At 43.6% G+C, this 27,259-nt stretch overlaps 1 long non-coding RNA gene across 1 annotated transcript in view; it reads left to right on the top strand.

Annotated features, from left to right (window-relative positions):
- The first annotated feature begins 3,910 nt into the window (after positions 1-3,910).
- LOC307181256 overlaps positions 3,911-27,259 on the top strand; it is a 269,172-nt gene continuing 245,823 nt past the window's right edge. The window contains exons 1-2 of the long non-coding RNA XR_013826237.1: positions 3,911-4,003; positions 5,497-5,582. This is a non-coding gene — a long non-coding RNA (uncharacterized lncRNA). The remainder of the gene's footprint in view (positions 4,004-5,496; positions 5,583-27,259) is intronic.

Raw genomic sequence — 27,259 nt, 5'->3', positions numbered from 1 at the left:
TAATTCCTCTTCCTGGTGGGAAATGAGAGTTAAATTTGCCCGTCCAGACACCTCCAGCTAGTCTCTCATTGGTTCTCGCTATTCCTGTTCATCTTCCGCAGAAATTGCAAACTGGGCCACACAGGAGGTTAAAGGGACTGACTCTCCAAGTCGGGAGAGTGTTAGTAAAGCGTCTGGAATGTTGCACCCGAGTACCAGGGTACGAAAACTGAGACATATTTGAACACGTCTCCCGATCACATGGTTGATCATACTCTAGGTTCCACATGCATGTTTTAGCTGAAGGAAGAATACCTTAAACCTGGGTAGTTGAAACCCGTGGAATGGGTACCATGCAATATGACTTCAAAGGGTCTTTATTTGCTCACCGAACCTCTCCAATCCTATCACTGCTGCGTTTATGCCCCTGTACACATGCTTGATTCTCTTTCGGAGACATAGAAATCCATAGGTTTTAAGATACTTACTAGTCAGGTACATTCTTAGGCGTTTAATATGCGGTGTTGAGTCCATTTCGTTGAGCAAGGAGTAGCTCTTGTCTATTCCATATTTGGCTTAAGGAACTTTATCTGTGCTCATTTCAATCTCTGGTTTTATGCAGCACCCCAACTCACCTTTACCCTTAAGCAAGCATAAGTTGGTTTTCTAAATTTGAGACCCTGTTCTGTTCTGTAATTCAGTTCCTGTGTAGCCAAGTTTACATTCCATGTATTACTGATATCTTATGATGTTTCTTTTTCTGTGTGACTTATTTCAGTTAGAATCATCATACCTGAATCCACTCATTGTGCTGCTAAGGGCCTGATGACACAGATTTCATTGCTGAGTGATATTGCTTTGTAAGTATATACCACAACTTCTTTATCCATTTTTCACTTTCTACAATGTTGAACTTGTACTGTAAACGAGGTTCTTGTAAACAGAGGCGTCCCAAACTTTGGGGTGGCTGTGTCTTTTTGATTTTAATTTCCCTAAGCTATAGGACCATAAGTGGCAGTGTCCTAGGCTCTGTTGCATTGTTTTTTAGATGTTTCAGGAAACACGATACACTTCTCCCGAGTGTCTGTTGGCAATTTACATCCCGCCCATCAGCATATCAAGGCTCCCAGTTCTCCATGGCCTGTCCTGCCTTTCTGGATTTTACACTTTTTTCAGATGGCCCTTTTGACCGGGGGGAAGTGAGACTTCATTGTAGTGCAGATTTCCTTTGCAAGCTTGCTTGGTTGGCCAAAAAGGGCGTATGCGTTTTTTCCTGAATATATTCAGGAAAAAATGCATACGCCCTTTTTGGCCAAGTGCATCATTGTGGACGTTCTGCCTCTTTTCCTATGCTTTCAATGCAATTCCAGTCTACCTCCTGAAATCGGTTTCCTGCAATTCTGCCCCGCTTTCAAGTCCTCTTGGCAGCCTTACTTCAGTCTATTTTTGGACGATAGCTGTCATTTATAACTCTGCAGGTTTGTGAATTACAGTGCCCCTGAGCTCCTTTCTTCAACTCGCTTTCTTGTGAGCTGGCCGCAACACCGCAGGATGGCTTCAGGCCCTAATCTGGTTCTGGCACGGCACGCTGAGCCTTTGGTTAATTCCTCTTCCTGGTGGGAAATGAGAGTTAAATTTGCCCGTCCAGACACCTCCAGCTAGTCTCTCATTGGTTCTCGCTATTCCTGTTCATCTTCCGCAGAAATTGCAAACTGGGCCACACAGGAGGTTAAAGGGACTGACTCTCCAAGTCGGGAGAGTGTTAGTAAAGCGTCTGGAATGTTGCACCCGAGTACCAGGGTACGAAAACTGAGACATATTTGAACACGTCTCCCGATCACATGGTTGATCATACTCTAGGTTCCACATGCATGTTTTAGCTGAAGGAAGAATACCTTAAACCTGGGTAGTTGAAACCCGTGGAATGGGTACCATGCAATATGACTTCAAAGGGTCTTTATTTGCTCACCGAACCTCTCCAATCCTATCACTGCTGCGTTTATGCCCCTGTACACATGCTTGATTCTCTTTCGGAGACATAGAAATCCATAGGTTTTAAGATACTTACTAGTCAGGTACATTCTTAGGCGTTTAATATGCGGTGTTGAGTCCATTTCGTTGAGCAAGGAGTAGCTCTTGTCTATTCCATATTTGGCTTAAGGAACTTTATCTGTGCTCATTTCAATCTCTGGTTTTATGCAGCACCCCAACTCACCTTTACCCTTAAGCAAGCATAAGTTGGTTTTCTAAATTTGAGACCCTGTTCTGTTCTGTAATTCAGTTCCTGTGTAGCCAAGTTTACATTCCATGTATTACTGATATCTTATGATGTTTCTTTTTCTGTGTGACTTATTTCAGTTAGAATCATCATACCTGAATCCACTCATTGTGCTGCTAAGGGCCTGATGACACAGATTTCATTGCTGAGTGATATTGCTTTGTAAGTAAATACCACAACTTCTTTATCCATTTTTCACTTTCTACAATGTTGAACTTGTACTGTAAACGAGGTTCTTGTAAACAGAGGCGTCCCAAACTTTGGGGTGGCTGTGTCTTTTTGATTTTAATTTCCCTAAGCTATAGGACCATAAGTGGCAGTGTCCTAGGCTCTGTTGCATTGTTTTTTAGATGTTTCAGGAAACACGATACACTTCTCCCGAGTGTCTGTTGGCAATTTACATCCCGCCCATCAGCATATCAAGGCTCCCAGTTCTCCATGGCCTGTCCTGCCTTTCTGGATTTTACACTTTTTTCAGATGGCCCTTTTGACCGGGGGGAAGTGAGACTTCATTGTAGTGCAGATTTCCTTTGCAAGCTTGCTTGGTTGGCCAAAAAGGGCGTATGCGTTTTTTCCTGAATATATTCAGGAAAAAACGCATACGCCCTTTTTGGCCAAGTGCATCATTGTGGACGTTCTGCCTCTTTTCCTATGCTTTCAATGCAATTCCAGTCTACCTCCTGAAATCGGTTTCCTGCAATTCTGCCCCGCTTTCAAGTCCTCTTGGCAGCCTTACTTCAGTCTATTTTTGGACGATAGCTGTCATTTATAACTCTGCAGGTTTGTGAATTACAGTGCCCCTGAGCTCCTTTCTTCAACTCGCTTTCTTGTGAGCTGGCCGCAACACCGCAGGATGGCTTCAGGCCCTAATCTGGTTCTGGCACGGCACGCTGAGCCTTTGGTTAATTCCTCTTCCTGGTGGGAAATGAGAGTTAAATTTGCCCGTCCAGACACCTCCAGCTAGTCTCTCATTGGTTCTCGCTATTCCTGTTCATCTTCCGCAGAAATTGCAAACTGGGCCACACAGGAGGTTAAAGGGACTGACTCTCCAAGTCGGGAGAGTGTTAGTAAAGCGTCTGGAATGTTGCACCCGAGTACCAGGGTACGAAAACTGAGACATATTTGAACACGTCTCCCGATCACATGGTTGATCATACTCTAGGTTCCACATGCATGTTTTAGCTGAAGGAAGAATACCTTAAACCTGGGTAGTTGAAACCCGTGGAATGGGTACCATGCAATATGACTTCAAAGGGTCTTTATTTGCTCACCGAACCTCTCCAATCCTATCACTGCTGCGTTTATGCCCCTGTACACATGCTTGATTCTCTTTCGGAGACATAGAAATCCATAGGTTTTAAGATACTTACTAGTCAGGTACATTCTTAGGCGTTTAATATGCGGTGTTGAGTCCATTTCGTTGAGCAAGGAGTAGCTCTTGTCTATTCCATATTTGGCTTAAGGAACTTTATCTGTGCTCATTTCAATCTCTGGTTTTATGCAGCACCCCAACTCACCTTTACCCTTAAGCAAGCATAAGTTGGTTTTCTAAATTTGAGACCCTGTTCTGTTCTGTAATTCAGTTCCTGTGTAGCCAAGTTTACATTCCGTGTATTACTGATATCTTATGATGTTTCTTTTTCTGTGTGACTTATTTCAGTTAGAAACATCGTACCTGAATCCACTCATTAAGCTGCTACGGGCCTGATGACAAAGATTTCATTGCTGAGTGATACTGCATTGTACGTAAGTACCACAACTTCTTTATCCATTTTTCACTTTCTGCGATATTGAACTTTTACAGTAAACGAGGTTCTTGTAAACAGAGGAGTCCCAAACTTTTGGGTGGCTGTGTCTTTTTGATTTTAATTTCCCTAAGCTATAGGACCATAAGTGGAAGTGCCCTAGGCTCTGTTGCTTTGTTTTTTAGATGTTTCAGGAAACACCATACACTTCTCAGGAGTGTCTGTTGACAATTTACATCCCGCCCATCAGCATAACAAAGCTCCCAGTTCTCCATGGCCTGTCCTGCCTTTCTGGATTTTACACCTTTTTCAGATGGCCCTTTTGACCGGGGGGAAGTGAGACTTCTTTGTAGTGCAGATTTCCTTTGCAAGCTTGCTTGGTTGGCCAAAAAGGGCGTATGCGTTTTTTCCTGAATATATTCAGGAAAAAACGCATACGCCCTTTTTGGCCAAGTGCATCATTGTGGACGTTCTGCCTCTTTTCCTATGCTTTCAATGCAATTCCAGTCTACCTCCTGAAATCGGTTTCCTGCAATTCTGCCCCGCTTTCAAGTCCTCTTGGCAGCCTTACTTCAGTATATTTTTGGACGATAGCTGTCATTTATAACTCTGCAGGTTTGTGAATTACAGTGCCCCTGAGCTCCTTTCTTCAACTCGCTTTCTTGTGACCTGGCCGCAACACCGCAGGATGGCTTCAGGCCCTAATCTGATTCTGGCATGGCACGCTGAGCCTTTGGTTAATTCCTCTTCCTGGTAGGAAATGAGAGTTAAATTTGCCCGTCCAGACACCTCCAGCTAGTCTCCATTGGTTCTCGCTATTCCTGTTCATCTTCCGCAGAAATTGCAAACTGGGCCAAACAGGAGGTTAAAGGGACTGACTCTCCAAGTCGGGAGAGTGTTAGTAAAGCGTCTGGAATGTTGCACCCGAGTACCAGGGTACGAAAACTGAGACATATTTGAACACGTCTCCCGATCACATGGTTGATCATACTCTAGGTTCCACATGCATGTTTTAGCTGAAGGAAGAATACCTTAAACCTGGGTAGTTGAAACCCGTGGAATGGGTACCATGTAATATGACTTCAAAGGGTCTTCTTTTGCTCACCGAACCTCTCCAATCCTTTCACTGCTGTGTTTATGCCCCTGTACACACGCTTGATTCTCTTTTGGAGACATAGCAATCCATAGGTTTTAAGATACTTACTAGTCACCAACATTCTTAGGCGTTTAATATGGGGTGTTGAGTCCATTTCGCTGAGCAAGGAGTAGCTCTTGTCTATTCCATATTTGGCTTAAGGAAATTTATCTGTGCTCATTTCAATCTTTGGTTTTATGCAGCACCCCAACTCACCTTTCCCCTTAAGCAACCATAAGTTGGTTTTCTAAATTTGAGACCCTGTTCTGTTTTGGAATTCAGTTCCTGTGTAGCCAAGTTTACATTCCGTGTATTAGTGATATTTTATGATGTTTCTTTTTCTGTGTGACTTATTTCAGTTAGAGTCATCGTACCTGAATCCACTCATTATGCTGCTACGGGCCTGATGACATAGATTTCATTGCTGATTGATACTGCATTGTACGTAAGTACCACAAGTTCTTTATCCATTTTTCACTTTCTGTGATATTGAACTTGCACGGTAAATGAGGTTCTTGTAAACAGAGGCGTCCCAAACTTTGGGGTGGCTGTGTCTTTTTGATTTTAATTTCCCTAAGCTATAGGACCATAAGTGGAAGTGCCCTAGACTCTGTTGTTTTGTTTTTTCGATGTTTCAGGAAACACCATACACTTCTCCCGAGTGTCTGTTGGAAATTTACATCCCGCCCATCAGCATAACAAGGCTCCCAGTTCTCCATGGCCTGTCCTGCCTTTCTGGATTTTACACATTTTTCAGATGGCCCTTTTGACCGGGGGGAAGTGAGACTTCATTGTAGTGCAGATTTCCTTTGCAAGCTTGCTTGGTTGGCCAAAAAGGGCGTATGCGTTTTTTCCTGAATATATTCAGGAAAAAACGCATACGCCCTTTTTGGCCAAGTGCATCATTGTGGACGTTCTGCCTCTTTTCCTATGCTTTCAATGCAATTCCAGTCTACCTCCTGAAATCTGTTTCCTGCAATTCTGCCCCGCTTTCAAGTCCTCTTGGCAGCCTTACTTCAGTCTATTTTTGGACGATAGCTGTCATTTATAACTCTGCAGGTTTGTGAATTACAGTGCCCCTGAGCTCCTTTCTTCAACTCGCTTTCTTGTGAGCTGGCCGCAACACCGCAGGATGGCTTCAGGCCCTAATCTGGTTCTGGCACGGCACGCTGAGCCTTTGGTTAATTCCTCTTCCTGGTGGGAAATGAGAGTTAAATTTGCCCATCCAGACATCTTCAGCTAGTCTCTCATTGGTTCTCGCTATTCCTGTTCATCTTCCACAGAAATTGCAAACTGGGCCAAACAGGAGGTTAAAGGGACTGACTCTCCAAGTGGGGAGAGTGTTAGTAAAGCGTCTGGAATGTTGCACCCGAGTACCAGGGTACGAAAACTGAGACATATTTGAACACGTCTCCCGATCACATGGTTGATCATACTCTAGGTTCCACATGCAAGTTTTAGCTGAAGGAAGAATACCTTAAACCTGGGTAGTTAAAACCCATGGAATGGGTACCATGTAATATGACTTCAAAGGGTCTTCTTTTGCTCACCGAACCTCTCCAATCCTTTCACTGCTGTGTTTATGCCCCTGTACACATGCTTCATTCTCTTTCGGAGACATAGCAATCCATAGGTTTTAAGATACTTACTAGTCAGGTACATTCTTAGGCGTTTAATATGCGGTGTCGAGTCCATTTCGTTGAGCAAGCAGTAGCTCTTGTCTATTCCATATTTGGCTTAAGGAACTTTATCTGTGCTCATTTCGATCTCTGGTTTTATGCAGCACCCCAACTCACCTTTCCCCTTAAGCAAGCATAAGTTGGTTTTCTAAATTTGAGACCCTGTTCTGTTCTGTAATTCAGTTCCTGTGTAGCCAAGTTTACATTCCGTGTATTAGTGATATCTTATGATGTTTCTTTTTCTGTGTGACTTATTTCAGTTAGAAACATCGTACCTGAATCCACTCATTAAGCTGCTACGGGCCTGATGACAAAGATTTCATTGCTGAGTGATACTGCATTGTACGTAAGTACCACAACTTCTTTATCCATTTTTCACTTTCTGCGATATTGAACTTTTACAGTAAACGAGGTTCTTGTAAACAGAGGAGTCCCAAACTTTTGGGTGGCTGTGTCTTTTTGATTTTAATTTCCCTAAGCTATAGGACCATAAGTGGAAGTGCCCTAGGCTCTGTTGCTTTGTTTTTTAGATGTTTCAGGAAACACCATACACTTCTCAGGAGTGTCTGTTGACAATTTACATCCCGCCCATCAGCATAACAAAGCTCCCAGTTCTCCATGGCCTGTCCTGCCTTTCTGGATTTTACACATTTTTCAGATGGCCCTTTTGACCAGGGGGAAGTGAGACTTCTTTGTAGTGCAGATTTCCTTTGCAAGCTTGCTTGGTTGGCCAAAAAGGGCGTATGCGTTTTTTCCTGAATATATTCAGGAAAAAACGCATACGCACTTTTTGGCCAAGTGCATCATTGTGGACGTTCTGCCTCTTTTCCTATGCTTTCAATGCAATTCCAGTCTACCTCCTGAAATCGGTTTCCTGCAATTCTGCCCCGCTTTCAAGTCCTCTTGGCAGCCTTACTTCAGTCTATTTTTGGACGATAGCTGTCATTTATAACTCTGCAGGTTTGTGAATTACAGTGCCCCTGAGCTCCTTTCTTCAACTCGCTTTCTTTTGAGCTGGCCGCAACACCGCAGGATGGCTTCAGGCCCTAAATTGGTTCCGGTACGGCACGCTGAGCCTTTGGTTATTTCCTCTTCCTGGTGGGAAATGAGAGTTAAATTTGCCCGTCCAGACACCTCCAGCTAGCCTCTCATTGGTTCTCGCTATTCCTGTTCAACTTCGGCAGAAATTGCAAACTGTGCCAAACAGGAGGTTAAAGGCGCTGACTCTCCAAGTGGGGAGAGTGTTAGTAAAGCGTCTGGAATGTTGCACCCGAGTACCAGGGGAGGAAAACTGAGACATATTTGAACACGTCTCCCGATCACATGGTTGATCATACTCTGGGTTCCACATGCATGTTTTAGCTGAAGGAAGAATACCTAAAACCTGGGTAGTTGAAACCCGTGGAAAGGGTACCATGCAATATGACTTCAAAGGGTCTTCGTTTGCTCACCGAACCTCTCCAATCCTATCACTGTTGCGTTTTTGCCCCTGTACACATGCTTGATTCTCTTTCGGAGACATAGCAATCTATAGGTTTTAAGATACTTACTAGTCAGGTACATTCTTAGGCGTTTAATATGCGGTGTTGAGTCCATTTCGTTGAGCAAGGAGTAGCTCTTGTCTATTCCATATTTGGCTTAAGGAACTTTATCTGTGCTCATTTCAATCTCTGGTTTTATGCAGCACCACAACTCACCTTTCCCCTTAAGCAAGCATAAGTTGGTTTTCTAAATTTGAGATCCTGTTCTGTTCTGTAATTCAGTTCCTGTGTAGCCAAGTTTACATTCCATATATTACTGATATCTTATGATGTTTCTTTTTCTGTGTGACTTATTTCAGTTAGAATCATCATACCTGAATCCACTCATTGTGCTGCTAAGGGCCTGATGACACAGATTTCATTGCTGAGTGATATTGCTTTGTAAGTAAATACCACAACTTCTTTATCCATTTTTCACTTTCTGCGATGTTGAAATTGTACTGTAAACGAGCTTCTTGTAAACAGAGGCGTCCCAAACTTTGGGGTGGCTGTATCTTTTTGATTTTAATTTCCCTAAGCTATAGGACCATAAGTGGCAGTGCCCTAGGCTCTGTTGCTTTGTTTTTTAGATGTTTCAGGAAACACCATACACTTCTCCCGAGTGTCTGTTGGCAATTTACATCCCGCCCATCAGCATAACAAGGCTCCCAGTTCTCCATGGCCTGTCCTGCCTTTCTGGATTTTACACATTTTTCAGATGGCCCTTTTGACCGGGGGGAAGTGAGACTTCATTGTAGTGCAGATTTCCTTTGCAAGCTTGCTTGGTTGGCCAAAAAGGGCGTATGCGTTTTTTCCTGAATATATTCAGGAAAAAACGCATACGCCCTTTTTGGCCAAGTGCATCATTGTGGACGTTCTGCCTCTTTTCCTATGCTTTCAATGCAATTCCAGTCTACCTCCTGAAATCGGTTTCCTGCAATTCTGCCCCGCTTTCAAGTCCTCTTGGCAGCCTTACTTCAGTCTATTTTTGGACGATAGCTGTCATTTATAACTCTGCAGGTTTGTGAATTACAGTGCCCCTGAGCTCCTTTCTTCAACTCGTTTTCTTGTGACCTGGCTGCAACACCGCAGGATGGCTTCAGGCCCTAATCTGGTTCTGGCACGGCACGCTGAGCCTTTGGTTAATTCCTCTTCCTGGTGGGAAATGAGAGTTAAATTTGCCCATCCAGACACCTCCAGCTAGCCTCTCATTGGTTCTCGTTATTCCTGTTCATCTTCCACAGAAATTGCAAACTGGGCCAAACAGGAGGTTAAAGGGACTGACTCTCCAAGTCGGGAGAGTGTTAGTAATGCGTCTGGAATGTTGCACCCGAGTACCAGGGTAAGAAAACTGAGACATATTTGAACACGTCTCCCGATCACATGGTTGATCATACTCTAGGTTCCACATGCATGTTTTAGCTGAAGGAAGAATACCTTAAACCTGGGTAGTTGAAATCCGTGGAATGGGTACCATGCAATATGACTTCAAAGGGTCTTCATTTGCTCACCGAACCTCTCCAATCCTATCACTGCTGCGTTTATGGCCCTGTACACATGCTTGATTCTCTTTCGGAGACATAGCAATCCATAGGTTTTAAGATACTTTCTAGTCAGGTACATTCTTAGGTGTTTAATATGCGGTGTTGAGTCCATTTCGTTGAGCAAGGAGTAGCTCTTGTCTATTCCATATTTGGCGTAAGGAACTTTATCTGTGCTCATTTCAATCTCTGGTTTTATGCAGCACCCCAACTCACCTTTACCCTTAAGCAAGCATAAGTTGGTTTTCTAAATTTGAGACCCTGTTCTGTTCTGTAATTCAGTTCCTGTGTAGCCAAGTTTACATTCCGTGTATTACTGATATCTTATGATGTTTCTTTTTCTGTGTGACTTATTTCAGTTAGAATCATCATACCTGAATCCACTCATTGTGCTGCTAAGGGCCTGATGACATAGATTTCATTGCTGAGTGATATTGCTTTGTAACTAAATACCACAACTTCTTTATCCATTGTTCACTTTCTGCGATGTTGAACTTGTACTGTAAACGAGGTTCTTGTAAACAGAGCCGTTCCAAACTTTGCGGTGGCTGTGTCTTTTTGATTTTAATTTCCCTAAGCTATAGGACCATAAGTGGAAGTGCCCTAGGTTCTGTTGCTTTGTTTTTTAGATGTTTCAGGAAACACCATACACTTCTCCCTAGTGTCTGTTGGCAATTTACATCCCGCCCATCAGCATAACAAGGCTCCCAGTTCTCCATGGCCTGTCCTGCCTTTCTGGATTTTACACTTTTTTCAGATGGCCCTTTTGACCGGGGGGAAGTGAGACTTCATTGTAGTGCAGATATCCTTCGCAAGCTTGCTTGGTTGGCCAAAAAGTGCGTATGCGTTTTTTCCTGAATATATTCAGGAAAAAACGCATACGCCCTTTTTGGCCAAGTGCATCATTGTGGACGTTCTGCCTCTTTTCCTATGCGCTCAATGCAATTCCAGTCTACCTCCTGAAATCGGTTTCCTGCAATTCTGCCCCGCTTTCAAGTCCTCTTGGCAGCCTTACTTCAGTCTATTTTTGGACGATAGCTGTCATTTATAACTCTGCAGGTTTGTGAATTACAGTGCCCCTGAGCTCCTTTCTTCAACTCGCTTTCTTGTGACCTGGCTGCAACACCGCAGGATGGCTTCAGGCCCTAATCTAGTTCCGGCCCGGCATGCTGAGCCTTTGGTTAATTCCTCTTCCTGGTGGGAAATGAGAGTTAAATTTGCCTGTCCAGACACCTCCAGCTAGCCTCTCATTGGTTCTCGCTATTCCTGTTCATCTTCCGCAGAAATTGCAAACTGGGCCAAACAGGAGGTTAAAGGGACTGACTCTCCAAGTGGGGAGAGTGTTAGTAAAGCGTCTGGAATGTTGCACCCGAGTACCAGGGGAGGAAAACTGAGACATATTTGAACACGTCTCCCATTCACATGGTTGATCATACTTGGGTTCCACATGCATGTTTTAGCTGAAGGAAGAATACCTTAAACCTGGGTAGTTGAAACCCGTGGAATGGGTACCATGCAATATGACTTCAAAGGGTCTTCATTTGCTCACCGAAGCTCTCCAATCCTATCACTGCTGCGTTTATGCCCCTGTACACATGCTTGATTCTCTTTCAGAGACACAGCAATCCATAGGTTTTAAGATACTTACAAGTCAGGTACATTCTTAGGCGTTTAATATGCGGTGTTGAGTCCATTTCGTTGAGCAAGGAGTAGCTCTTGTCTATTCCATATTTGGCTTAAGGAACTTTATCTGTGCTCATTTCAATCTCTGGTTTTATGCAGCACCCCAACTCACCTTTACCCTTAAGCAAGCATAAGTTGTTTTTCTAAATGTGAGACCCTGTTCTGTTCTGTAATTCAGTTCCTGTGTAGCCAAGTTTCCATTCCGTGTATTACTGATATCTTATGATGTTTCTTTTTCTGTGTGACTTATTTCAGTTAGAATCATCATACCTGAATCCACTCATTGTGCTGCTAAGGGCCTGATGACATAGATTTCATTGCTGAGTGATATTGCTTTGTAAGTGAATACCACAACTTCTTTATCCATTTTTCACTTTCTGCGATGTTGAACTTGTACTGTAAACGAGGTTCTTGTAAACAGAGCCGTTCCAAACTTTGGGGTGGCTGTGTCTTTTTGATTTTAATTTCCCTAAGCTATAGGACCATAAGTGGAAGTGCCCTAGGCTCTGTTGCTTTGTTTTTTAGATGTTTCAGGAAACACCATACACTTCTCCCGAGTGTCTGTTGGCAATTTACATCCAGCCCATCAGCATAACAAGGCTCCCAGTTCTCAATGGCCTGTTGCATTTCTGGATTTTACACTTTTTTCAGATGGCCCTTTTGACCGGGGGGAAGTGAGACTTCATTGTAGTGCAGATTTCCTTTGCAAGCTTGCTTGGTTGGCCAAAAAGGGCGTATGCGTTTTTTCCTGAATATATTCAGGATAAAACGCATACGCCCTTTTTGGCCAAGTGCATCATTGTGGACATTCTGCCTCTTTTCCTATGCTTTCAATGCGATTCCAGTCTACCTCCTGAAATCGGTTTCCTGCAATTCTGCCCCGCTTTCAAGTCCTCTTGGCAGCCTTACTTCAGTCTATTTTTGGACGATAGCTGTCATTTATAACTCTGCAGGTTTGTGAATTACAGTGCCCCTGAGCTCCTTTCCTCAGCTCGCTTTCATTTGAGCTGGCCACAACACCGCAGGATGGCTTCAGGCCCTAATCTGGTTCCGGCACGGCACGCTGAGCCTTTGGTTAATTCCTCTTCCTGGTGGGAAATGAGAGTTAAATTTGCCCGTTCAGACACCTCCAGCTAGCCTCTCATTGGTTCTCGCTATTCCTGTTCATTTTCCGCAGAAATTGCAAACTGGGCCAAACAGAAGGTTAAAGGGACTGACTCTCCAAGTCGGGAGAGTGTTAGTAAAGCGTCTGGAATGTTGCACCCGAGTACCAGGGTACAAAAACTGAGACATATTTGAACACGCCTCCCGATCGCATGGTTGATCATACTCTAGGTTCCACATGCATGTTTTAGCTGAAGGAAGAATACCTAAAACCTGGGTAGTTGAAACCCGTGGAATGGGTACCATGCAATATGACTTCAAAGGGTCTTCATTTGCTCACCGACCCTCTCCTATCCTATCACTGCTGCGTTTATGCCCCTGTACACATGCTTGATTCTCTTTCGGAGACATAGCAATCCATAGATTTTAAGATACTTACTAGTCAGGTACATTCTTAGGCGTTTAATATGCGGTGTTGAGTCCATTTCGTTGAGCAAGGAGTAGCTCTTGTCTATTCCATATTTGGCTTAAGGAACTTTATCTGTGCTCATTTCGATCTCTGCTTATGCAGCACCCCAATTCACCTTTATCCTTAAGCAAGCATAAGTTGGTTTTCTAAATTTGAGACCCTGTTCTGTTCTGTAATTCAGTTCCTGTGTAGCCAAGTTTACATTCCGTGTATTACTGATATATTATGATGTTTCTTTTTCTGTGTGACTTATTTCAGTTAGAATCATCATACCTGAATCCACTCATTGTGCTGCTAAGGGCCTGATGACATAGATTTCATTGCTGAGTGATATTGCTTTGTAAGTAAATACCACAACTTCTTTATCCATTTTTCACTTTCTGCGATGTTGAACTTGTACTGTAAACGAGGTTCTTGTAAACAGAGCCGTTCCAAACTTTGGGGTGGCTGTGTCTATTTTATTTTAATTTTCCTAAGCTATAGGACTGTAAGTGGAAGTGCCCTAGGCTCTGTTGATTTGTTTTTTAGATGTTTCAGGAGACACCATACACTTCTCCCGAGTGGTTGTTGGCAATTTACATCCCGCCCATCAGCATAACAAGGCTCCCAGTTCTCCATGGCCTGTCCTGCCTTTCTGGATTTTACACTTTTTTCAGATGGCCCTTTTGACCGGGGGGAAGTGAGACTTCATTGTAGTGCAGATTTCCTTTGCAAGCTTGCTTGGTTGGCCAAAAAGGGCGTATGCGTTTTTTCCTGAATATATTCAGGAAAAAACGCATACGCCCTTTTTGGCCAAGTGCATCATTGTGGACGTTCTGCCTCTTTTCCTATGCTTTCAATGCAATTCCAGTCTACCTCCTGAAATCGGTTTCCTGCAATTCTGCCCCGCTTTCAAGTCCTCTTGGCAGCCTTACTTCAGTCTATTTTTGGACGATAGCTGTCATTTATAACTCTGCAGGCTTGTGAATTACAGTGCCCCTGAGCTCCTTTCTTCAACTCGCTTTCTTGTGAGCTGGCCGCAACACCGCAGGATGGCTTCAGGCCCTAATCTGGTTCTGGCACGGCACGCTGAGCCTTTGGTTAATTCCTCTTCCTGGTGGGAAATGAGAGTTAAATTTGCCCGTTCAGACACCTCCAGCTAGTCTCTCATTGGTTCTCGCTATTCCTGTTCATCTTCCGCAGAAATTGCAAACTGGGCCAAACAGGAGGTTAAAGGGACTGACTCTCCAAGTGGGGAGAGTGTTAGTAAAGCGTCTGGAATGTTGCACCCGAGTACCAGGGTACGAAAACTGAGACATATTTGAACACGTCTCCCGATCACATGGTTGATCATACTCTAGGTGCCACATGCATGTTTTAGCTGAAGGAAGAATACCTTAAACCTGGGTAGTTGAAACCCGTGGAATGGGTACCATGCAATATGACTTCAAAGGGTCTTCATTTGCTCACCGAACATCTCCAAACCTATCACTGCTGCGTTTATGCCCCTGTACACATGCTTGATTCTCTTTCGGAGACATAGAAATCCATAGGTTTTAAGATACTTACTAGTCAGGTACATTCTTAGGCGTTTAATATGCGGTGTTGAGTCCATTTCGTTGAGCAAGGAGTAGCTCTTGTCTATTCCATATTTGGCTTAAGGAACTTTATCTGTGCTCATTTCAATCTCTGGTTTTATGCAACACCCCAACTCACCTTTCCCCTTAAGCAAGCATAAGTTGGTTTTCTAAATTTGAGACCCTGTTCTGTTCTGTAATTCAGTTCCTGTGTAGCCAAGTTTACATTCCGTGTATTAGTGATATCTTATGATGTTTCTTTTTCTGTGTGACTTATTTCAGTTAGAAACATCGTACCTGAATCCACTCATTAAGCTGCTACGGGCCTGATGACAAAGATTTCATTGCTGAGTGATACTGCATTGTACGTAAGTACCACAACTTCTTTATCCATTTTTCACTTTCTGCGATATTGAACTTTTACAGTAAACGAGGTTCTTGTAAACAGAGGAGTCCCAAACTTTTGGGTGGCTGTGTCTTTTTGATTTTAATTTCCCTAAGCTATAGGACCATAAGTGGAAGTGCCCTAGGCTCTGTTGCTTTGTTTTTTAGATGTTTCAGGAAACACCATACACTTCTCAGGAGTGTCTGTTGACAATTTACATCCCGCCCATCAGCATAACAAAGCTCCCAGTTCTCCATAGCCTGTCCTGCCTTTCTGGATTTTACACCTTTTTCAGATGGCCCTTTTGACCGGGGGGAAGTGAGACTTCTTTGTAGTGCAGATTTCCTTTGCAAGCTTGCTTGGTTGGCCAAAAAGGGCGTATGCGTTTTTTCCTGAATATATTCAGGAAAAAACGCATACGCCCTTTTTGGCCAAGTGCATCATTGTGGACGTTCTGCCTCTTTTCCTATGCTTTCAATGCAATTCCAGTCTACCTACTGAAATCGGTTTCCTGCAATTCTGCCCCGCTTTCAAGTCCTCTTGGCAGCCTTACTTCAGTCAATTTTTGTACGATAGCTGTCATTTATAACTCTGCAGGTTTGTGAATTACAGTGCCCCTGAGCTCCTTTCTTCAACTTGCTTTCTTGTGACCTGGCCGCAACACCGCAGGATGGCTTCAGGCCCTAATCTGGTTCCGGCCCGGCATGCTGAGCCTTTGATTAATTCCTCTTCCTGGTGGGAAATGAGAGTTAAATTTGCCCGTTCAGACACCTCCAGCTAGCCTCTCATTGGTTCTCGCTATTCCTGTTCATCTTCCGCAGAAATTGCAAACTGGGCCAAACAGGAGGTTAAAGGGACTGACTCTCCAAGTCGGGAGAGTGTTAGTAAAGCGTCTGGAATGTTGCACCCGAGTACCAGGGTACGAAAACTGAGACATATTTGAACACGTCTCCCGATCACATGGTTGATCATACTCTAGGTTCCACATGCATGTTTTAGCTGAAGGAAGAATACCTTAAACCTGGGTAGTTGAAACCCGTGGAATGGGTAGCATGCAATATGACTTCAAAGGGTCTTCATTTGCTCACCGAACCTCTCCAATCCTATCACTGCTGCGTTTATGCCCCTGTACACATGCTTGATTCTCTTTCGGAGACATAGAAATCCATAGGTTTTAAGATACTTACTAGTCAGGTACATTCTTAGGCGTTTAATATGCGGTGTTGAGTCCATTTCGTTGAGCAAGGAGTAGCTCTTGTCTATTCCATATTTGACTTAAGGAACTTTATCTGTGCTCATTTAAATCTCTGGTTTTATGCAGCACCCCAACTCACCTTTACCCTTAAGCAAGAATAAGTTGGTTTTCTAAATTTGAGACCCTGTTCTGTTCTGTAATTCAGTTCCTGTGTAGCCAAGTTTCCATTCCGTGTATTAGTGATATCTTATGATGTTTCTTTTTCTGTGTGACTTATTTCAGTTAGAATCATCAGACCTGAATCCACTCATTGTGCTGCTAAGGGCCTGATGACATAGATTTCATTGCTGAGTGATATTGCTTTGTAAGTAAATACCACAACTTCTTTATCCATTTTTCACTTTCTGCGATGTTGAACTTGTACTGTAAACGAGGTTCTTGTAAACAGAGCCGTTCCAAACTTTGGGGTGGCTGTGTCTTTTAGATTTTAAATTCCCTAAGCTATAGGACAATAAGTGGCAGTGTCCTAGGCTCTGTTGCTTTGTTTTTTAGATGTTTCAGTTAACACCATACACTTCTCCCGAGTGGTTCTTGGCAATTTACATCCCGCCCTTCAGAATAACAAGGCTCCCAGTTCTCCATGGCCTGTCCTGCCTTTCTGGATTTTACACTTTTTTCAGATGGCCCTTTTGACCGGGGGGAAGTGAGACTTCATTGTAGTGCAGATTTCCTTTGCAAGCTTGCTTGGTTGGCCAAAAAGGGCGTATGCGTTTTTTCCTGAATATATTCAGGAAAAAACGCATACGCCCTTTTTGGCCAAGTGCATCATTGTGGACGTTCTGCCTCTTTTCCTATGCTTTCAATGCAATTCCAGTCTACCTCCTGAAATCGGTTTCCTGCAATTCTGCCCCGCTTTCAAGTCCTCTTGGCAGCCTTACTTCAGTCTATTTTTGGACGATAGCTGTCATTTATAACTCTGCAGGTTTGTGAATTACAGTGCCCCTGAGCTCCTTTCTTCAACTCGCTTTCTTGTGAGCTGGCCGCAACACCGCAGGATGGCTTCAGGCCCTAATCTGGTTCTGGCACGGCACGCTGAGCCTTTGGTTAATTCCTCTTCCTGGTGGGAAATGAGAGTTAAATTTGCCCGTCCAGACACCTCCAGCTAGTCTCTCATTGGTTCTCGCTATTCCTGTTCATCTTCCGCAGAAATTGCAAACTGGGCCACACAGGAGGTTAAAGGGACTGACTCTCCAAGTCGGGAGAGTGTTAGTAAAGCGTCTGGAATGTTGCACCCGAGTACCAGGGTACGAAAACTGAGACATATTTGAACACGTCTCCCGATCACATGGTTGATCATACTCTAGGTTCCACATGCATGTTTTAGCTGAAGGAAGAATACCTTAAACCTGGGTAGTTGAAACCCGTGGAATGGGTACCATGCAATATGACTTCAAAGGGTCTTTATTTGCTCACCGAACCTCTCCAATCCTATCACTGCTGCGTTTATGCCCCTGTACACATGCTTGATTCTCTTTCGGAGACATAGAAATCCATAGGTTTTAAGATACTTACTAGTCAGGTACATTCTTAGGCGTTTAATATGCGGTGTTGAGTCCAATTCGTTGAGCAAGGAGTAGCTCTTGTCTATTCCATATTTGGCTTAAGGAACTTTATCTGTGCTCATTTCAATCTCTGGTTTTATGCAGCACCCCAACTCACCTTTACCCTTAAGCAAGCATAAGTTGGTTTTCTAAATTTGAGACCCTGTTCTGTTCTGTAATTCAGTTCCTGTGTAGCCAAGTTTACATTCCATGTATTACTGATATCTTATGATGTTTCTTTTTCTGTGTGACTTATTTCAGTTAGAATCATCATACCTGAATCCACTCATTGTGCTGCTAAGGGCCTGATGACACAGATTTCATTGCTGAGTGATATTGCTTTGTAAGTAAATACCACAACTTCTTTATCCATTTTTCACTTTCTACAATGTTGAACTTGTACTGTAAACGAGGTTCTTGTAAACAGAGGCGTCCCAAACTTTGGGGTGGCTGTGTCTTTTTGATTTTAATTTCCCTAAGCTATAGGACCATAAGTGGCAGTGTCCTAGGCTCTGTTGCATTGTTTTTTAGATGTTTCAGGAAACACGATACACTTCTCCCGAGTGTCTGTTGGCAATTTACATCCCGCCCATCAGCATATCAAGGCTCCCAGTTCTCCATGGCCTGTCCTGCCTTTCTGGATTTTACACTTTTTTCAGATGGCCCTTTTGACCGGGGGGAAGTGAGACTTCATTGTAGTGCAGATTTCCTTTGCAAGCTTGCTTGGTTGGCCAAAAAGGGCGTATGCGTTTTTTCCTGAATATATTCCGGAAAAAATGCATACGCCCTTTTTGGCCAAGTGCATCATTGTGGACGTTCTGCCTCTTTTCCTATGCTTTCAATGCAATTCCAGTCTACCTCCTGAAATCGGTTTCCTGCAATTCTGCCCCGCTTTCAAGTCCTCTTGGCAGCCTTACTTCAGTCTATTTTTGGACGATAGCTGTCATTTATAACTCTGCAGGTTTGTGAATTACAGTGCCCCTGAGCTCCTTTCTTCAACTCGCTTTCTTGTGAGCTGGCCGCAACACCGCAGGATGGCTTCAGGCCCTAATCTGGTTATGGCACGGCACGCTGAGCCTTTGGTTAATTCCTCTTCCTGGTGGGAAATGAGAGTTAAATTTGCCCGTCCAGACACCTCCAGCTAGTCTCTCATTGGTTCTCGCTATTCCTGTTCATCTTCCGCAGAAATTGCAAACTGGGCCACACAGGAGGTTAAAGGGACTGACTCTCCAAGTCGGGAGAGTGTTAGTAAAGCGTCTGGAATGTTGCACCCGAGTACCAGGGTACGAAAACTGAGACATATTTGAACACGTCTCCCGATCACATGGTTGATCATACTCTAGGTTCCACATGCATGTTTTAGCTGAAGGAAGAATACCTTAAACCTGGGTAGTTGAAACCCGTGGAATGGGTACCATGCAATATGACTTCAAAGGGTCTTTATTTGCTCACCGAACCTCTCCAATCCTATCACTGCTGCGTTTATGCCCCTGTACACATGCTTGATTCTCTTTCGGAGACATAGAAATCCATAGGTTTTAAGATACTTACAAGTCAGGTACATTCTTAGGCGTTTAATATGCGGTGTTGAGTCCATTTCGTTGAGCAAGGAGTAGCTCTTGTCTATTCCATATTTGGCTTAAGGAACTTTATCTGTGCTCATTTCAATCTCTGGTTTTATGCAGCACCCCAACTCACCTTTACCCTTAAGCAAGCATAAGTTGGTTTTCTAAATTTGAGACCCTGTTCTGTTCTGTAATTCAGTTCCTGTGTAGCCAAGTTTACATTCCGTGTATTACTGATATCTTATGATGTTTCTTTTTCTGTGTGACTTATTTCAGTTAGAAACATCGTACCTGAATCCACTCATTAAGCTGCTACGGGCCTGATGACAAAGATTTCATTGCTGAGTGATACTGCATTGTACGTAAGTACCACAACTTCTTTATCCATTTTTCACTTTCTGCGATATTGAACTTTTACAGTAAACGAGGTTCTTGTAAACAGAGGAGTCCCAAACTTTTGGGTGGCTGTGTCTTTTTGATTTTAATTTCCCTAAGCTATAGGACCATAAGTGGAAGTGCCCTAGGCTCTGTTGCTTTGTTTTTTAGATGTTTCAGGAAACACCATACACTTCTCAGGAGTGTCTGTTGACAATTTACATCCCGCCCATCAGCATAACAAAGCTCCCAGTTCTCCATGGCCTGTCCTGCCTTTCTGGATTTTACACCTTTTTCAGATGGCCCTTTTGACCGGGGGGAAGTGAGACTTCTTTGTAGTGCAGATTTCCTTTGCAAGCTTGCTTGGTTGGCCAAAAAGGGCGTATGCGTTTTTTCCTGAATATATTCAGGAAAAAACGCATACGCACTTTTTGGCCAAGTGCATCATTGTGGACGTTCTGCCTCTTTTCCTATGCTTTCAATGCAATTCCAGTCTACCTCCTGAAATCGGTTTCCTGCAATTCTGCCCTGCTTTCAAGTCCTCTTGGCAGCCTTACTTCAGTCTATTTTTGGACGATAGCTGTCATTTATAACTCTGCAGGTTTGTGAATTACAGTGCCCCTGAGCTCCTTTCTTCAACTCGCTTTCTTTTGAGCTGGCCGCAACACCGCAGGATGGCTTCAGGCCCTAATCTGGTTCTGGCACGGCACGCTGAGCCTTTGGTTAATTCATCTTCCTGGTGGGAAATGAGAGTTAAATTTGCCCGTCCAGACACCTTCAGCTAGTCTCTCATTGGTTCTCGCTATTCCTGTTCATCTTCCGCAGAAATTGCAAACTGGGCCAAACAGGAGGTTAAAGGGACTGACTCTCCAAGTCGGGAGAGTGTTAGTAAAGCGTCTGGAATGTTGCACCCGAGTACCAGGGTACGAAAACTGAGACATATTTGAACACGTCTCCCGATCACATGGTTGATCATACTCTAGGTTCCACATGCATGTTTTAGCTGAAGGAAGAATACCTTAAACCTGGGTAGTTGAAACCCGTGGAATGGGTAGCATGCAATATGACTTCAAAGGGTCTTCATTTGCTCACCGAACCTCTCCAATCCTATCACTGCTGCGTTTATGCCCCTGTACACATGCTTGATTCTCTTTCGGAGACATAGAAATCCATAGGTTTTAAGATACTTACTAGTCAGGTACATTCTTAGGCGTTTAATATGCGGTGTTGAGTCCATTTCATTGAGCAAGGAGTAGCTCTTGTCTATTCCATATTTGACTTAAGGAACTTTATCTGTGCTCATTTCAATCTCTGGTTTTATGCAGCACCCCACCTCACCTTTACCTTTAAGCAAGAATAAGTTGGTTTTCTAAATTTGAGACCCTGTTCTGTTCTGTAATTCAGTTCCTGTGTAGCCAAGTTTACATTCCGTGTATTAGTGATATCTTATGATGTTTCTTTTTCTGTGTGACTTATTTCAGTTAGAATCATCAGACCTGAATCCACTCATTGTGCTGCTAAGGGCCTGATGACATAGATTTCATTGCTGAGTGATATTGCTTTGTAAGTAAATACCACAACTTCTTTATCCATTTTTCACTTTCTGCGATGTTGAACTTGTACTGTAAACGAGGTTCTTGTAAACAGAGCCGTTCCAAACTTTGGGGTGGCTGTGTCTTTTAGATTTTAAATTCCCTAAGCTATAGGACCATAAGTGGAAGTGCCCTAGGCTCTGTTGCTTTGTTTTTTAGATGTTTCAGTTAACACCATACACTTCTCCCGAGTGGTTCTTGGCAATTTACATCCCGCCCTTCAGAATAACAAGGCTCCCAGTTCTCCATGGCCTGTCCTGCGTTTCTGGATTTTACACTTTTTTCAGATGGCCCTTTTGACCGGGGGAAGTGAGACTTCATTGTAGTGCAGATTTCCTTTGCAAGCTTGCTTGGTTGGCCAAAAAGGGCGTATGCGTTTTTTCCTGAATATATTCAGGAAAAAACGCATACGCCCTTTTTGGCCAAGTGCATCATTGTGGACGTTCTGCCTCTTTTCCTATGCTTTCAATGCAATTCCAGTCTACCTCCTGAAATCGGTTTCCTGCAATTCTGCCCCGCTTTCAAGTCCTCTTGGCAGCCTTACTTCAGTATATTTTTTGACGATAGCTGTCATTTATAACTCTGCAGGTTTGTGAATTACAGTGCCCCTGAGCTCCTTTCTTCAACTCGCTTTCTTGTGAGCTGGCCGCAACACCGCAGGATGGCTTCAGGCCCTAATCTGGTTCTGGCACCGCATGCTGAGCCTTTGGTTAATTCCTCTTCCTGATGGGAAATGAGAGTTAAATTTGCCCGTCCAGACACCTCCAGCTAGTCTCTCATTGGTTCTCGCTATTCCTGTTCATCTTCCGCAGAAATTGCAAACTGGGCCAAACAGGAGGTTAAAGGGACTGACTCTCCAAGTCGGGAGAGTGTTAGTAAAGCGTCTGGAATGTTGCACCCGAGTACCAGGGTACGAAAACTGAGACATATTTGAACACGTCTCCCGATCACATGGTTGATCATACTCTAGGTTCCACATGCATGTTTTAGCTGAAGGAAGAATACCTTAAACCTGGAGAGTTGAAACCCGTGGAATGGGTACCATGCAATATGACTTCAAAGGGTCTTTATTTGCTCACCGAACCTCTCCAATCCTATCACTGCTGCGTTTATGCCCCTGTACACATGCTTGATTCTCTTTCGGAGACATAGAAATCCATAGGTTTTAAGATACTTACTAGTCAGGTACATTCTTAGGCGTTTAATATGCGGTGTTGAGTCCATTTCGTTGAGCAAGGAGTAGCTCTTGTCTATTCCATATTTGGCTTAAGGAACTTTATCTGTGCTCATTTCAATCTCTGGTTTTATGCAGCACCCCAACTCACCTTTACCCTTAAGCAAGCATAAGTTGGTTTTCTAAATTTGAGACCCTGTTCTGTTCTGTAATTCAGTTCCTGTGTAGCCAAGTTTACATTCCATGTATTACTGATATCTTATGATGTTTCTTTTTCTGTGTGACTTATTTCAGTTAGAATCATCAGACCTGAATCCACTCATTGTGCTGCTAAGGGCCTGATGACACAGATTTCATTGCTGAGTGATATTGCTTTGTAAGTAAATACCACAACTTCTTTATCCATTTTTCACTTTCTACAATGTTGAACTTGTACTGTAAACGAGGTTCTTGTAAACAGAGGCGTCCCAAACTTTGGGGTGGCTGTGTCTTTTTGATTTTAATTTCCCTAAGCTATAGGACCATAAGTGGCAGTGTCCTAGGCTCTGTTGCATTGTTTTTTAGATGTTTCAGGAAACACGATACACTTCTCCCGAGTGTCTGTTGGCAATTTACATCCCGCCCATCAGCATATCAAGGCTCCCAGTTCTCCATGGCCTGTCCTGCCTTTCTGGATTTTACACTTTTTTCAGATGGCCCTTTTGACCGGGGGGAAGTGAGACTTCATTGTAGTGCAGATTTCCTTTGCAAGCTTGCTTGGTTGGCCAAAAAGGGCGTATGCGTTTTTTCCTGAATATATTCAGGAAAAAACGCATACGCCCTTTTTGGCCAAGTGCATCATTGTGGACGTTCTGCCTCTTTTCCTATGCTTTCAATGCAATTCCAGTCTACCTCCTGAAATCGGTTTCCTGCAATTCTGCCCCGCTTTCAAGTCCTCTTGGCAGCCTTACTTCAGTCTATTTTTGGACGATAGCTGTCATTTATAACTCTGCAGGTTTGTGAATTACAGTGCCCCTGAGCTCCTTTCTTCAACTCGCTTTCTTGTGAGCTGGCCGCAACACCGCAGGATGGCTTCAGGCCCTAATCTGGTTCTGGCACCGCACGCTGAGCCTTTGGTTAATTCCTCTTCCTGGTGGGAAATGAGAGTTAAATTTGCCCGTCCAGACACCTCCAGCTAGTCTCTCATTGGTTCTCGCTATTCCTGTTCATCTTCCGCAGAAATTGCAAACTGGGCCAAACAGGAGGTTAAAGGGACTGACTCTCCAAGTCGGGAGAGTGTTAGTAAAGCGTCTGGAATGTTGCACCCGAGTACCAGGGTACGAAAACTGAGACATATTTGAACACGTCTCCCGATCACATGGTTGATCATACTCTAGGTTCCACATGCATGTTTTAGCTGAAGGAAGAATACCTAAAACCTGGGTAGTTGAAACCCGTGGAATGGGTACCATGCAATATGACTTCAAAGGGTCTTTATTTGCTCACCGAACCTCTCCAATCCTATCACTGCTGCGTTTATGCCCCTGTACACATGCTTGATTCTCTTTCGGAGACATAGAAATCCATAGGTTTTAAGATACTTACTAGTCAGGTACATTCTTAGGCGTTTAATATGCGGTGTTGAGTCCATTTCGTTGAGCAAGGAGTAGCTCTTGTCTATTCCATATTTGGCTTAAGGAACTTTATCTGTGCTCATTTCAATCTCTGGTTTTATGCAGCACCCCAACTCACCTTTACCCTTAAGCAAGCATAAGTTGGTTTTCTAAATTTGAGACCCTGTTCTGTTCTGTAATTCAGTTCCTGTGTAGCCAAGTTTACATTCCGTGTATTACTGATATCTTATGATGTTTCTTTTTCTGTGTGACTTATTTCAGTTAGAAACATCATACCTGAATCCACTCATTAAGCTGCTACGGGCCTGATGACAAAGATTTCATTGCTGAGTGATACTGCATTGTACGTAAGTACCACAACTTCTTTATCCATTTTTCACTTTCTGCGATATTGAACTTTTACAGTAAACGAGGTTCTTGTAAACAGAGGAGTCCCAAACTTTTGGGTGGCTGTGTCTTTTTGATTTTAATTTCCCTAAGCTATAGGACCATAAGTGGAAGTGCCCTAGGCTCTGTTGCTTTGTTTTTTAGATGTTTCAGGAAACACCATACACTTCTCAGGAGTGTCTGTTGACAATTTACATCCCGCCCATCAGCATAACAAAGCTCCCAGTTCTCCATGGCCTGTCCTGCCTTTCTGGATTTTACACCTTTTTCAGATGGCCCTTTTGACCGGGGGGAAGTGAGACTTCTTTGTAGTGCAGATTTCCTTTGCAAGCTTGCTTGGTTGGCCAAAAAGTGCGTATGCGTTTTTTCCTGAATATATTCAGGAAAAAACGCATACGCACTTTTTGGCCAAGTGCATCATTGTGGACGTTCTGCCTCTTTTCCTATGCTTTCAATGCAATTCCAGTCTACCTCCTGAAATCGGTTTCCTGCAATTCTGCCCTGCTTTCAAGTCCTCTTGGCAGCCTTACTTCAGTCTATTTTTGGACGATAGCTGTCATTTATAACTCTGCAGGTTTGTGAATTACAGTGCCCCTGAGCTCCTTTCTTCAACTCGCTTTCTTTTGAGCTGGCCGCAACACCGCAGGATGGCTTCAGGCCCTAATCTGGTTCTGGCACGGCACGCTGAGCCTTTGGTTAATTCATCTTCCTGGTGGGAAATGAGAGTTAAATTTGCCCGTCCAGACACCTCCAGCTAGTCTCTCATTGGTTCTCGCTATTCCTGTTCTTCATCTTCCGCAGAAATTGCAAACTGGGCCAAACAGGAGGTTAAAGGGACTGACTCTCCAAGTCGGGAGAGTGTTAGTAAAGCGTCTGGAATGTTGCACCCGAGTACCAGGGTATGAAAACTGAGACATATTTGAACACGTCTCCCGATCACATGGTTGATCATACTCTAGGTTCCACATGCATGTTTTAGCTGAAGGAAGAATACCTTAAACCTGGGTAGTTGAAACCCGTGGAATGGGTACCATGTAATATGACTTCAAAGGGTCTTCTTTTGCTCACCGAACCTCTCCAATCCTTTCACTGCTGTGTTTATGCCCCTGTACACACGCTTGATTCTCTTTTGGAGACATAGCAATCCATAGGTTTTAAGATACTTACTAGTCACCAACATTCTTAGGCGTTTAATATGGGGTGTTGAGTCCATTTCGCTGAGCAAGGAGTAGCTCTTGTCTATTCCATATTTGGCTTAAGGAAATTTATCTGTGCTCATTTCAATCTTTGGTTTTATGCAGCACCCCAACTCACCTTTCCCCTTAAGCAAGCATAAGTTGGTTTTCTAAATTTGAGACCCTGTTCTGTTTTGGAATTCAGTTCCTGTGTAGCCAAGTTTACATTCCGTGTATTAGTAATATTTTATGATGTTTCTTTTTCTGTGTGACTTATTTCAGTTAGAATCATCGTACCTGAATCCACTCATTATGCTGCTACGGGCCTGATGACATAGATTTCATTGCTGATTGATACTGCATTGTACGTAAGTACCACAAGTTCTTTATCCATTTTTCACTTTCTGTGATATTGAACTTGCACGGTAAATGAGGTTCTTGTAAACAGAGGCGTCCCAAACTTTGGGGTGGCTGTGTCTTTTTGATTTTAATTTCCCTAAGCTATAGGACCATAAGTGGAAGTGCCCTAGACTCTGTTGTTTTGTTTTTGCGATGTTTCAGGAAACACCATACACTTCTCCCGAGTGTCTGTTGGCAATTTACATCCCACCCATCAGCATAACAAGGCTCCCAGTTCTCCATGGCCTGTCCTGCCTTTCTGGATTTTACACATTTTTCAGATGGCCCTTTTGACCGGGGGGAAGTGAGACTTCATTGTAGTGCAGATTTCCTTTGCAAGCTTGCTTGGTTGGCCAAAAAGGGCGTATGCGTTTTTTCCTGAATATATTCAGGAAAAAACGCATACGCCCTTTTTGGCCAAGTGCATCATTGTGGACGTTCTGCCTCTTTTCCTATGCTTTCAATGCAATTCCAGTCTACCTCCTGAAATCGGTTTCCTGCAATTCTGCCCCGCTTTCAAGTCCTCTTGGCAGCCTTACTTCAGTCTATTTTTGGACGATAGCTGTCATTTATAACTCTGCAGGTTTGTGAATTACAGTGCCCCTGAGCTCCTTTCTTCAACTCGCTTTCTTGTGAGCTGGCCGCAACACCGCAGGATGGCTTCAGGCCCTAATCTGGTTCTGGCACGGCACGCTGAGCCTTTGGTTAATTCCTCTTCCTGGTGGGAAATGAGAGTTAAATTTGCCCATCCAGACATCTTCAGCTAGTCTCTCATTGGTTCTCGCTATTCCTGTTCATCTTCCACAGAAATTGCAAACTGGGCCAAACAGGAGGTTAAAGGGACTGACTCTCCAAGTGGGGAGAGTGTTAGTAAAGCGTCTGGAATGTTGCACCCGAGTACCAGGGTACGAAAACTGAGACATATTTGAACACGTCTCCCGATCACATGGTTGATCATACTCTAGGTTCCACATGCAAGTTTTAGCTGAAGGAAGAATACCTTAAACCTGGGTAGTTAAAACCCATGGAATGGGTACCATGTAATATGACTTCAAAGGGTCTTCTTTTGCTCACCGAACCTCTCCAATCCTTTCACTGCTGTGTTTATG

This window comes from Stenella coeruleoalba (genome assembly GCF_951394435.1).
Source record: "Stenella coeruleoalba genome assembly, contig: scaffold_99, whole genome shotgun sequence".
Taxonomy (NCBI): domain Eukaryota; kingdom Metazoa; phylum Chordata; class Mammalia; order Artiodactyla; family Delphinidae; genus Stenella; species Stenella coeruleoalba.
Note: the sequence above shows the minus strand (reverse complement) of the source record. Positions and strands in the feature narration are given on the sequence as shown.